Here is a 13,912-nt window from a genome sequence, read left to right as displayed (position 1 = left end):
AGATCAACAGAGTAGACAAAACATTACAAAGAAAACATTAAATTTTTACCTTTATAGGTTATTAATTTACTTTGTTACATGTAAACGAAAATTGAGATAACCTTAAAAAAGTCACAAATGTAAAAATGCAAAACTGTTTATGAAATTGCTTTACAGTTAAAATAATAAGGCATGCAAATCTAGAGTTTAAATGCCTTGCTTGCAAACTTTGTTTAAAAGTTACCTAAACTGAAATTGTATTTGATCTTAGTTTTATGGTAATAAGTATTGCATATAAGTCTCATAACATTTGGTTGAGGCTAACTTAAGTTAGAGAACAGAAACCAAAAATTCAGCAATTTTTCCATTTGTAAACAGGCATTACTCTGTAACAGTGAAAGTGATACCACCAAAATTCAAACTTGATCTGAGTTTGGTGGTAACAAGCATTGTGTATAAGTCTTATAACATTTCGTTGAGACAAACTAAAATTATAGAATGGAAACGAAAAGTTCAGCATTTTTTATGTTCATAAAGGAAAGGTGAAAGTTACAACACCAATTTTTGAACTTGATCTGTATTATGTGGAAATAAACCTTGTCTAAGCCTTTTTCAACTGATATTTATAGTTTGTTCTTATGTTGTACTGTTACACCACTATCACAGTTTAGGGGATACATGTTTAACCCCGCCACATTCTGTATATATGTGACTGTCCTAAGTCAGGAGCCTGTAATTCAGTTGTTGTTGTTTGTTGAAGTGTTACATATTTGTTTTTCATTCATTTTTTTTTCATAAATTAGGCCATTAGTTTTCTCTTATGAATTGTTTTACATTTGTCATTTCAGGGTCTTTTATAGCTGGCTATGTGGTATGGGCTTTGCTCATTGTTGAAGGCTATGCAGTGACATATAGTTGTTAATTTCTGTGTCATTTGGTCTCTTGTGGAGAGTTGTCTCATTGGCAATTATACAACAACTTATTTTTCTATATTATGTATAAGTTTCAAAACATTTGGTTGAGGCAAACTAAAGTTAGAGAAGGGAAACTAAAAATTCAGCATTTTGTATGTCAGGAAGGGACCTAATTCAAGAACGTTAAAAGTTACACAACCCAAAAGTGATGTCACCAAATTTCAAACTTGACCTATGTTTTGGGGTAATAAGCATTGTGTATAAGTTTTATATCATTTGGTTGAAGCAAACTTAAGTTAGAGAACAAACAACTTTAAAATGTATGTACAGACGTACAAGAGCATAACTAAATGCCCGCTCCGCATGGCCAGGGCATAAAAAATGCACTGTAAGGCAGAGTTTTGTTCTTGACAATTTTAAGCAAAACATTATTTCTTTTCATGTCAAAAAGGGATATGCCTTCTATGCCTCTGAATCTGCAACTGTAAATACTTCTGTATCTATTGTAATATGGCGAGCTGAGTGATCTAAGCAAATTTGAAACTTTTTGGAATATTTTAGGATCAAACTGTTTATTCTTAAGTGTGATAAGACAAGAATATTTATTTCCAACTCAATGGAGACTAGAATAATAATTGCCAACATCTGCTAGACATGCCCCTCAGAATCAAATGGTCACAACTTTCAATATGATATGAATTTTTCTTAAATAAAGAACCAAAAAGTATAAGTCCTTATATACCTTTTTTTAAATCACATGAATTACATATACATCATATATAGCATATACAGCATATACTAACCATCTCCTTATAAATTTCAAATCTTTTTGGATCCACTTTGAAAGTTGTCATTTTCTCCAAAATCTTTGCCAATAAAACTTTCTGTTTCTGGTTATATCCTCCGATAGCAAACTAGAAAAAAAAGAGAAAACAATGTTTTTTTTCTTATGACCAGTTAAACTGGATTATATTTAAGTTCAAAGCAGAGATAGGCATTAAACAATTGTATATTATACATATCAACTGAAGACGAAGTCTGAGGTCGATATATAGGTCTTTATGTTGATCTATCATCATATGGACATCACACTTGTTATTTTATTATGATTGTTATAAATATTTTTGATACCCATAAAATTGAGCATAAATTTATTTTATTGGTTACAAAGGATTGATGTTTTTTTTATTTTAATTTATATACATCACTTTTCCATTAACAATCTTATTCAACAACATTTCTAACAACTCTTAAATGAATGTGTACAGAACACTATGGTAATTACATAACACATTTTCTAGATAAAACATTTGCATATTAGTTCTCAGATATTGTGTTTTATTGAATGAAACTATGAAAATGCATGCTGTATGAAATGTCCTGAATGTACTCCACAGTAAAGTAGCTTACATGAACTATGAATTAATACAAACAGGTAACCTTCAAGAGTGCTTTTATTTATTATGAATAATTTCCTGGTTACTTTTTATCACACTGATTTTCTTTTCCCATGTATTTTGATGTCAATTTTAAAACATACTGGGTAAATTGAGTAAAAAGTTTATCTGAACTAGTTTTATTCTAAGCTGTATGCATCTTTTGTCAGTCCAATGATTGTCAAGAAGAAAATGTGTTGTTTTTTTCTTTTTGAAAATTTTATGTTGAGTTGCAGATCTTTGTAAGAAAGTCTGTTTGATTTTTAAACCATTTTACAGATTCTTGACAGTTAAGACTTTCACCTTTTGTTAGGCACTTGTCTGTTGTAGAAGATTGCATGCTGAACTCTTGATTTCTTATTACCCACATTTAGTTTTATTAAAATGAATCAAGCTGTCATTTGATAAATGCTCTTTTAAAGTCAATGCTTCTACTGTGAATACATTTATTTTCGTGGGGATCAGTTTTGGTGGATTGCTGAAAACTTGCTAGTGGAGATTTGATTTCTTGGTTTTGCCAATCTTTGTCTTCAAAGCCTATTGAAAATATGTTATTTGTTGAACATTTAAATTCGTGGTTCACTTGTACACACGAAACCCATGAAAATTGGTATTTAAAAAAAAATTCAGCAGAAACTCTGAAATATCATTATCTATCAATTTTCATCATTCGCATAAGGCCTACAGAAAAAGTAAGCTACTTTCTGGCCTTTTTAGTGTATGTAGGTTCCTGTTTCAGATGATGTAAAGACCAGGTGATACCTCACCCTATTTAAGGTTGATAAGGCTATATGTACACCTTCTCTATTGATATAACACTTTTTAAATGAACTTGAAAAAAAAGACTTATGTTGTAATGCCTGTCCTATGTCACAAAACTCAACAATGTTGTCATTTGCTATATCTCTATGTTTTTTTTTTTTTTTAAATTCATGCCAATTTGTACAATTGTTATAGTCTTTTCTTGTAGTGTTAAATCAATTTGAAAAATTTCAAAACTTTTAATTAATTTAAAGTTTGACTTTGTTACTTCTTTTCGATTTTGTGTTGGCAGGTTGCTGTCTCATTGACATACACCCCTAACCTCAATTTATTCATATGAATGAGGCAACATTGGTCAGACAACCCATTAGTCCAACAACCCAATAGTCCGACAATCCATTGCTTCGACAGCCCAAAACTCGGACAACCCATAAGTCCAACACTCATCAAGTCAAGCCTAATGGTAAAAGGATAAAAAAAAATTGTCTGTCTGTATTATCACGTTTAGATATAATAACTTGTTTTTAAAGAAATAACTCCGTATATATAACATAAGGCTAAGGTAGTTCGAATATTTTCTATATACTCAATTCGAAATCTATATATACATGCTATAGAATAAAACAGAACAGAATATTTCATTTTTCCAAATTAAAGGGTCTACAAGAAGTAATTGTAACAGGATGCTGTTACGAAGTCTCCCAAACAAAGCTCCCATAACTCCCCATTCATATGGTCCCATGTTCATTTGATTTGATTTTTTGTCCCATACAAGAATATAATATATGGCTTACGAGTGGGGATCTCCACCATTTACAAGTATTCAAACAGGAGGGGGTGGTGATGACCCCCAGGGACTTTACTTACATTTCATTTGATTTGTTTAATTGTCCCATACAAGAATATATATGGTTTAGGGGTGGGGATGTTGACCGTTTACAAGTTTTCAAACAAGAGGGGGTGGGGTGACCCCTCGGGACTTCTCTTTTATATCATTTCATTTGTTTAATTGTCCCCTACAAGAATATATATGGTTTAGGGGTGGGGATCTGGACCGTTTACAAGATAATAGCACATTCTCAAATTGAACAGGGTGGGGGCGACCCCCAGGAACTTCCCTTTTAATTGTCCCCTACAAGAATATATATGGTTTAGGGGTGGGGATCTGGACCGTTTACAAGATAATAGCACATTCTCAAATTGAACAGGGTGGGGGCGACCCCCAGGAACTTCCCTTTAATTTCATTTGATTAGCCTTGTTGTCCCATACAGGAATATATATGGTTTAGGGGTGGGGATGTTGACCGTTACAAGTTTTCAAACAAGAGGGGGTGGGGTGACCCCCTCGGGACTTTCCTTTTATATCATTTCATTTGTTTTATTGTCCCCTACAAGAATATATATGGTTTAGGGGTGGGGATCTGGACCGTTTACAAGATAATAGTACATTCTCAAATTGAACGGGGTGGGGGTTACCCCAAGGAACTTCAAATTTAATTTCATTTGATTAGTTTTATTGTCCCATACAAGAATATAGATGGTTTAGGGGTGGGGATGTTGACCATTTACAAGTTTTCAAACAAGAGGGGGTGGGGTGACCCCCGCAGGACTTCCCTTTTATTTCATTTCATTTGTTTTAGTGTCCCCTACAAGAATATATATGGTTTAGGGGTGGGGATCTGGACCGTTTACACGATAATAGCACATTTTCAAATTGAACGGGGTGGGGAGGACCCCTGGGGACTTCCCTTTAATTTCATTTGATTTGTTTTATCGTCCCATTCAAGAATATATGAGGTTTAGGGGTGGGGATCTGGACCGTTTACAAGATAAAAGCATATTCTCAAATTGAAGGGGGTGGGGATGACCCCCAGGGACTCCTTCTATATTTCATGTGATTTGTTTTATTGTCCTTTAATCATTTCTGAAGACTACATGTATCTATCACTTACAGTTTTCAAGTTATATTCATTTGAAAATTTTAGAAAATAAAATCCCATAGGGTTCTATAGTAAACCCCTCCCTTCTTTCTGCCCCCCAAAATACCCCTTAATAGACCCCAATGCACAAACGAACGATCGATGGCTCACCTAGACATATTAGTCTAACATTCTATGAAACTCTTAAGTTAATCTGACCAGGGGTTTTCGAGAAACGCTGCGGACAAGTTCATTTTTAATGTGGCGGAAGAAAAAGAAAAAGAACTAGATTTGTAATTGCTAGCAATAACGGATGGCACCCTCGTCCCCCCATTGCCAGGCGAGCGGCAGCCATTTTGGAAATTCCAAAGTCAAAGAGTGCATCTACACCTGCAAGTTATCATTTTTGCAAAATTTCATTAAGTTTGGAGCATTTTGAAATTTTGGACAATTTTGCTGTTTCCATGGTTACGGTGGCCATTTTTGAAATTCCAACTTCAAAATGCAACTCCGCACATGTCAGTCACTATTTCTGTAAAGTTTCATCCAGTTTGCAGCACTTAATTTTTTTAAGGAAATTTTGAACATTTGTGCTGCAACCATGGTTACAGTAGATAATTCCAAAATTCTAAAAGCGTACATCTCATTGCCACATGTCATGTTATATATCAATACAGTTTCATTGACTTTGGTGCACTACTCTCTGAGAAAATGCAGATTTTATGCATTTTTCCATAGGGTCAATGCAAAACTTGGCCCCAGTTTCCATGACAACGGCGGCCATTTTGAACTATCCATATATTGTCTTGACATCTTGGCATACTGGAAAACATTTTCATAAAGTTTCATCCAGTTGGATGTTATAACGAAAGAGTTAGAATTTTTGATATTTTAGCTGTTTCCATGGTAACGGCGGCCATTTTGAAAATTCCAAAGTCAAACTGGAAATCAGCACATGCCAGTTAACATTCCTGTGGAGTTTCTTCCAGTTAGGACCACTTTGATTTTTTTCGCATTTGTGCTGTTTCCATGGAAACGGCGGCCATCTTGACCATTCCAAAGTCAGAGGGACAACTTCGCATGGTGGTCAACATTATACCATAGTTCCATCAACTTTGGTCCATTCTATTCTGAGAACTGCTCCGGACAAAAATAGTGGAAGAAAAATAATAATAAAAAAAAGAATAAAAAGAAACGTAGAATAACAATATGTCACCCCAACTCCGTTGAGGGTGCCATAACTAGATTTGCCATTGCAAGCAATAGCGGATGGCACCCTTTCCCCATTGCCTGGCCAGCGGCAGCCATTTAGAAAATGTTTGCTGTTTCCATGGCAACGGCGGCCATTTTGAAAATTCGAAACTCAAAAGTTAAGTCTACATAAGCTAGTCAAAAGTTGTTATGATTTTCATTAAATTTAAAGCATTTTGAAGTTTTTCATAATTTTGCTGTTCCCATGGTAACGGCGGCCATTTTGAATATTCCAAAGTCAAACCCCCGCTGCAATTTTTGCCCTCCATAATCATATACCATTTAATGTCTCTAGAATGAATTTAACATTGATGTTCTGGAATGTTCTGTGAAAATTCAAAGTTTTGACCTTTTTTGCATTGTTTCCATGGTAACAACAGATATTTTGGAAATTCCAACGCCAAATTCCACATCTTCCAATGTTGCTCATCGTTACTGTGAAGTTTCATGAAGTTTGGAGCATTTTGATATTTTTGAAATTTTTGGTGTAGTTTCCATGGCAACATTGTAGTTCCAATGAGTGCCAAAATCATCCAACACCTGTATATGGCCGGCACCTACATTGTATCAAAATAAAATGTTTCTGAGTTCAAGCATATCAAAACAGTTCTCCAAAACAAAAAACAGGATTTTTTCACATTTGTTTCGTTTCCATGGCAACGGCAGCCATCTTGATGGTGCCATACCCCACTGCACTATAGAAAGTGGTGGTCTACATTATGGTATAGTTTCATCAATATTGTTCAAGCCAATTCCGAGAAATAGCATGGACAAAAAAGTGTGGAAGAATAAATATAATAAGAAAAAAAGAACGGAACAATAACAATATGTCACCCCAACTCCGTTGAGGGTGCCATAACTAGATTTGCCATTGCAAGCAATAGCGGATGGCACCCTTTCCCTATTGCCAGGCCAGCGACAGCCTTATAGAAAATGTTTGCTGTTTCCATGGCAACGGCGGCCATTTTGAAAATTCGAAACTCAAAAGTTAAGTCTACATAAGCTAGGCAACATTTGTTATAAGTTTCATTAAATTTAAAGCATTTTGAAGTTTTTCATAATTTTGCTGTTCCCATGGTAACGGCGGCCATTTTGAATATTCCAAAGTCAAACCCCCGCTGCAATTTTTTCCCTCCATAATCATATATACCATTATATACCATTTAATGTCTCTAGAATACATTTAACATTGATGTTCTGGAATGTTCTGTGAAAATTCAAAGTTTTGATCTTTTTGCATTGTTTCCATGGTATCTACAGATATTTTGGAAATTTCAACGCCAAATTCCACATCTTCCAATGTTGCCCTTCGTTACTGTGAAGTTTCATGAAGTTTGGAGCATTTTGATATTTATGAAATTTTTGGTTTAGTTTCCATGGCAACATAGTAGGTCCAATGAGTACCAAAGTCATCCAACACCTGTATATAGTGGGCACCTTCATTGTATTAAAATATGATGATTCTGAGTTTAAGCATATTCAAACAGTTCACCAAAACAAAAAACAGAAATTTTTCACATTTGTTTCGTTTCCATGGTAACGGCAGCCATTTTTAACCATTCCAATGTCTCTTGCACAACTTCACATGGCGGTTCATATTATGGTATAGTTCCATCAACATGGGTCTGACCAATCCCGAGAAATAGCATGGACAAAATGTGTGGAAGAATAAAAATAAAAATAAGAAAAAAAAGAACGGAACAATAACTAGATTTGTAATTGCTAGCAATAACGGATGGCACCCTTCCCCCATTGCCATGGTAACGGCAGCCATTTTGAAAATTCCTCAGTCAAAGAGTGCATCTACACTAACAAATTAACATTTTTTTAAAGTTTCATAAATTTTGGAGGTTTTTGAAATTTTTGACATTTTTGCAGTTTCCATGGTAACGGCGGCCATTTTGAAAATTCTGAAGTCAAACTGTTTATCAGCACATGCCAGTTACCATTCCTGTGAAGTTTTTTCGACTTTAAAACACTTTGATTTTTTTCACATTTTTGCTGTTTCCATGGTAACGGTGGCCATCTTGACCATTCCAAAGTCAGAGGGACAACTTCGCATGGTGTTCAACATTATACCCTAGTTCCATCAATTTTGGTCCATTCAATTATGAGAATCGCTCCGGACAAAATTAGTGGAAGAAAAATAATAATAAACTAGATTTGCCATTGCAAGCAATAGCGGATGGCACCCTTCCCACATTGCCAGGGGAGCAGCAGCAATCTAGAAAATTCCAAAGTCAAAGTGTGCATCTACACATTCAAATTATCATATTTGCTAAGTTTCATTAAGTTTGGAGTATTTTGAAGTTTTTGACATTTTTGCTGTTTCCATGGTTACGGCGGCCATTTTGAAAATTCCAATTTCAAATGTCAACTTTGCTTATGCCAGTGACCATTCCTGTAAAGTTTCATCCAGTTTACAGCACTTTTTTTTTTTTTGAAATGTTTGACCTTTTTGCATTGTTTCCATGGTAACAACAGATATTTTGGAAATTCCAACGCCAAATTCCACATCTTCCAATGTTGCTCATCGTTACTGTGAAGTTTCATGAAGTTTGGAGCATTTTGATATTTTTGAAATTTTTGGTATAGTTTCCATGGCAACATAGTAGTTCCAATGAGTGCCAAAATCATCCAACACCTGTATATGGCCGGCACCTACATTGTATCAAAATATAATGGTTCTGAGTTTAAGCATATCAAAACAGTTCACCAAAACATAAAACAGGATTTTTTTACATTTGTTTCGTTTCCATGGCAACGGCAGCCATCTTGATGGTGCCATACCCCACTGCACTATAGAATGTGGTGGTCTACATTATGGTATAGTTCCATCAATATTGTTCAAGCCAATTCCGAGAAATAGAATGGACAAAAAAGTGTGGAAGAATAAAAATAATAACTAGAATTGCCATTGCAAGCAATAGCAGATGTCACCCTTCCCCTATTGCCACTAAGCGGCAGCCATTTGAAAACAAATTAACAGTAAATGCAGATCAATGCATTGCAATATATCTTTCTGTAAATTTTCAGTACATTTTGAGCATTGTCAAAAGTTTCACACTTCTTCTGTTTCCATGGCAACGGCAGCCATTTTGAAAAATCCAAAGTCAAAAGTCTCATCTATACATGCCAGTTAACAATAATATTTAGTTTCATTAAGTTTGGAGCATTTTGAAAATATTTGACATTTTTGCAGTTTCCATGGCAACGGTTGACATTTTGGAAATTCCAACTTCAAAAGTCTCATGCAGACTTGATAGTCTACAATCATATGAAGTTTCATCAATTTTGAAGCATTTTAAATTTTTTGACATTTGTGATGGTTCCTATGGCAACAGAGACCTACATCCCCAAAATTTAATGGCATATAAGACATTGGTACATGGGAGGGACCATACCATCAAAGTTTCAATCAATTTGACCTACCATTTTAAGAAAGTAAATGCCACTTTAAGGTTTTTGGACCATTTTGACCTGTTTTGTATTGTTTCCATGCTAACGGCAGACATTTTCGAAATTCCAACGCCAAATTCCACCTCTACCAATGTTGCTCATCGTTACTGTGAAGTTTTATAAAATTTGGAGCATTTCCATATTTTGGAAATTTTTGGTGTAGTATCCATGGCAACATAGCAGTTCCAATGGTTGCCAAAATCATCCCAAAGCAGTATATAGTGGGCACCTACATTGTATTAAAATCTAAAGATATTAAGGTAAAGCATTCTCAAACAATTCACCTTTCTCCAAAATTATATTTTTTCACCATTTTTCCGTTTCCATGGTGATGGCAGCCATTTTTTAGTTCCAAAGTTGCACTGCAACTGGAAAGTCAGGGTTCCTTGTTATAGTGCACCATCATTCAGATTGGTTGCTTTGGCTCTGAGAAAACTGCCGGACAAAATTAGGAGGAAGAAAAATAATAACTAAAATTGCCATTGCAAGCAATAGCGGATGTCACCCTTCCCCTATTGCCACTAAGCGGCATCCATTTGAAAACAATTTAACAGTGAATGCAGATCAACGCATTGCGATATATCTTTCTGTAAATTTACAGTACGTTTTGAGCATTGTCAAAAGTTTCACATTTCTTCTGTTTCCATGGCAACGGCAGCCATTTTGAAAATTCCGAAGTCAAAAGTCTCATCTATACATGCCAGTTAACAATTATATTAAGTTTCATTAAGTTTGGAGCATTGTGAAAATATCTGACATTTCTGCTGTTTCCATGGCAACGGTGGCCATTTTGGAAATTCCAACTTCAAAAGTCTCATGCAGACTTGACAGTCAACAAATATATTACGTTTCATCAATTTTGGAGCATTTTGAAATTTTTGAAATTTTTGACATTTTGGCTGGTTTCTATGGTAACAGATACCATTCCAAATTTCTAATGGCAGATACCACATTGGTACATGGGAGGGAACATACCATCAAAGTTTCAATGGATTTGACCTACCATTTTAAGAAAGTAAATGCCACTTTAAGGTTTTTGAAGCATTTTGACCATTTTCGACTTGTTTCCATGGTAACGGCAGACATTTTCGAAATTCCAACGCCAAATTGCACATCTACCAATGTTGCTCATCGTTACTATGAAGTCTTAAAAAATTTGGAGCATTTTGATATTTTTGAAATTTTTGGTGCAGTTTCCATGGCAACATAGTAGTTCCAATGATTGCCAAAATCATCCAAAACCAGTATATGGCTGGCACCTACATTGTTTCAAAATATGATGATTCTGAGTTTAAGAATCTCCAAATTATTCACCAAAAACAAAAACTGGAATTTTTCACAATTATTCTGTTTCCATGGAAACGGCAGCCATTTTTTATGGTCTTAGACCCACCTGCACCCCGAAATTTTTTGTTCCACCTTATAGTGAACTATCATTAAGATTGGTTCCATTTCACTCCAAAAAACATGCCGGACAAAATAGGTGGAAGTATAATAATAATACAGAAAAAGAAACAGAGGAAAAGCAATATGTCACCCGACATTGTCGATCGGGTGACATAATAATAACTAGAATTGCCATTGCAAGCAATAGCGGATGTCACCCTTCCCCCAATTGCCACTAAGCGGCAGCCATTTAAAAATTGTTTAACAGTGAATGCACATATATGCATGGCAATCGATTTTTCTGTAAATTTTCAGTACATTCAAAGCATTTTTTTAAAATTCACATTTCTTCTGTTTCCATGGCAAAGGCAGCCATTTTGAAAATTTCAAAGTCAAAAGTCTCATCTTTACTTGTCAGGTAACAATAATATCAAGTTTCATTAAGTTCAAAGCAATTTGAGAATTTTTGACATTTTTCCAGTTTCCATGGCAACGGTAGCCATTTTGGAAATTCCAACTTCAAAAGTCTCAAGCAGACTTGACAGTCTATAATCATATGAAGCTTGATCAATTTTGAAGCATTTTGAAATTTTTGAAAATTTTGACATTTGTGATGGTTCCTATGGCAACAGAGACCTTTCCCAAAATTTAATGGCATATACCACATTGGTACATGGGAGGGACCATACCATCAAAGTTTCGATCAATTTGACCTACCATATTAAGAAAGTAAATGCCACTTTAAGGTTTTTGGACCATTTTGACCTGTTTTGCATTGTTTCCATGGTAACGGCAGACATTTTCGAAATTCCAACGCCAAATTCCACCTCTACCTATGTTGCTCATCGTTTACTGTGAAGTTTCATAAAATTTGGAGCATTTCCATATTTTGGAAATTATTGGTGTAGTATCCATGGCAACATAGCAGTTCCAATGATTGCCAAAATCATCCCAAAGCAGTATATGCCCGGCACCTACATTGTATCAAAAGATAATGATTCTAAGTTAAAGCATTTCCAAATAATTCATCAAAACCAAAAACTGTAATTTTCCATTATTTTTCGGTTTCCATGGTGATGGCAGCCATTTTTTAGTTCCAAAGTTGCACTGCAACTGGAAAGTCAGGGTTCCTTGTTATAGTGCACCATCATTCAGATTGGTTCCTTTGGCTCTGAGAAAACTGCCGGACAAAACTAGGTGGAAGAAAAATAATAATAACTAGAATTGCCATTGCAAGCAATAGCGGATGTCACCCTTCCCCTATTGCCACTAACCGGCAGCCATTTCAAAATGGTTTAACAGTGAATGCACATATATTCATGGCAATACATCTTTCTGTAAATTTTCAGTACATTCAGAGCATTTAAAAAAAAATCACATTTCTGCTGTTTCCATGGCAACGGCAGCCATTTTGAAAATTTCAAAGTCAAAAGTCTCATCTGTACTTGCCAGTTAACAATAATATCAAGTTTCATTAAGTTCAAAGCATTTTGAGAAATTTTGACTTTTTTGCAGTTTCCATGGCAACGGTGGCCATTTTGGAAATTCCAAAGTCAAAAGTCTCATCCAGACTTGCCAGTCAACTATCATCTTAAGTTTCATTAATTTTGGAGCATTTTGAAATTATTGAGATATTTGATCCTGTATCCATGGTAACAGAGTAGTTCCAATGATTGTCAAAATCAATCAAAACCTGTATATAGTGGATAACTATATTGTGTAAAAATTTGTTGATTTCAAGTTCAAGCATATCAAAATTATTCACCAAACCCTGAAGTTTTTAGAGCATTTTGACACTTATGCTCTGTTTCCATGGTAACGGTAGACATTTTGGAAATTCCAACGCCAAATTCCACATCTACCAATGTTGCTCATCGTTGCCATGAACTTTCAAAAAATTTGGAGCATTTTGATATTTTTGAAATTTTTGGTGCAGTTTCCATGGCAACATAGTAGTTCCAATGAATGCCAAAATCATCCAAAACCAGTATATGGCTGGCACCTACATTGTATCAAAATATGATTATTCTGAGTTTAAGAATCTCCAAATTATTCACCAAAACCAAAAACTGGAATTTTTCACAATTATTCTGTTTCCATGGAAACGGCAGCCATTTTTTATGGTCTTAGACCCACCTGCACCCCGAAATTTTTTGTTCCACCTTATAGTGAACTATCATTAAGATTGGTTCCATTTCACTCCAAAAAACCTGCCGGACAAAATAGGTGGAAGTATAATAATAATAATAATAATACAGAAAAAGAAACAGAGGAAAAGCAATATGTCACCCGACATTGTCGATCGGGTGACATAATAATAATAGTGAAAAAGAAACAGAGGAATAGCAATATGTCACCCGACATTGTCGATCGGGTGACATAATAAAGATTTGTAATTGCTAGCAATAACGGATGGCACCCTTCCCCTATTGCCAGGTGTGCGGCGGCCATTTAGAAAATTCCAAACTCAAAAGTCAAGTCTACATAAGCTAGGCAACATTTGTTATAAGTTTCCTTAAATTTGAAGCATTTTGAAGTTTTTCATATTTTTGCTGTTTCCATGGTAACGGCGGCCATTTTGAATATTCCAAAGACAAACCCGTGCTGCATTTTTTGCCCTCCATAATAATGTACCATTTAACGTCTCTAGAATAAATCTAACATTGATGTTCTGGAATGTTCTGTGAAAATTCAAAGTTTTGACCTTTTTGCATTGTTTCCAAGGTAACAACAGATATTTTGGAAATTCCAACGCCCAATTCCACATCTTCCAATGTTGCTCATCGTTACTGTGAAGTTTTCTGAA

At 35.1% G+C, this 13,912-nt stretch overlaps 1 pseudogene; it reads right to left on the bottom strand.

The window, feature by feature from the left end:
* The window catches only part of LOC143073047 (insulin-degrading enzyme-like), a 97,263-nt pseudogene that overhangs the window by 45,996 nt on the left and 37,355 nt on the right, over positions 1–13,912 (bottom strand).

This window comes from Mytilus galloprovincialis, chromosome 4 (genome assembly GCF_965363235.1).
Source record: "Mytilus galloprovincialis chromosome 4, xbMytGall1.hap1.1, whole genome shotgun sequence".
NCBI classification, from domain to species: domain Eukaryota; kingdom Metazoa; phylum Mollusca; class Bivalvia; order Mytilida; family Mytilidae; genus Mytilus; species Mytilus galloprovincialis.
This window is presented reverse-complemented; position numbering and strand designations above follow the sequence as displayed.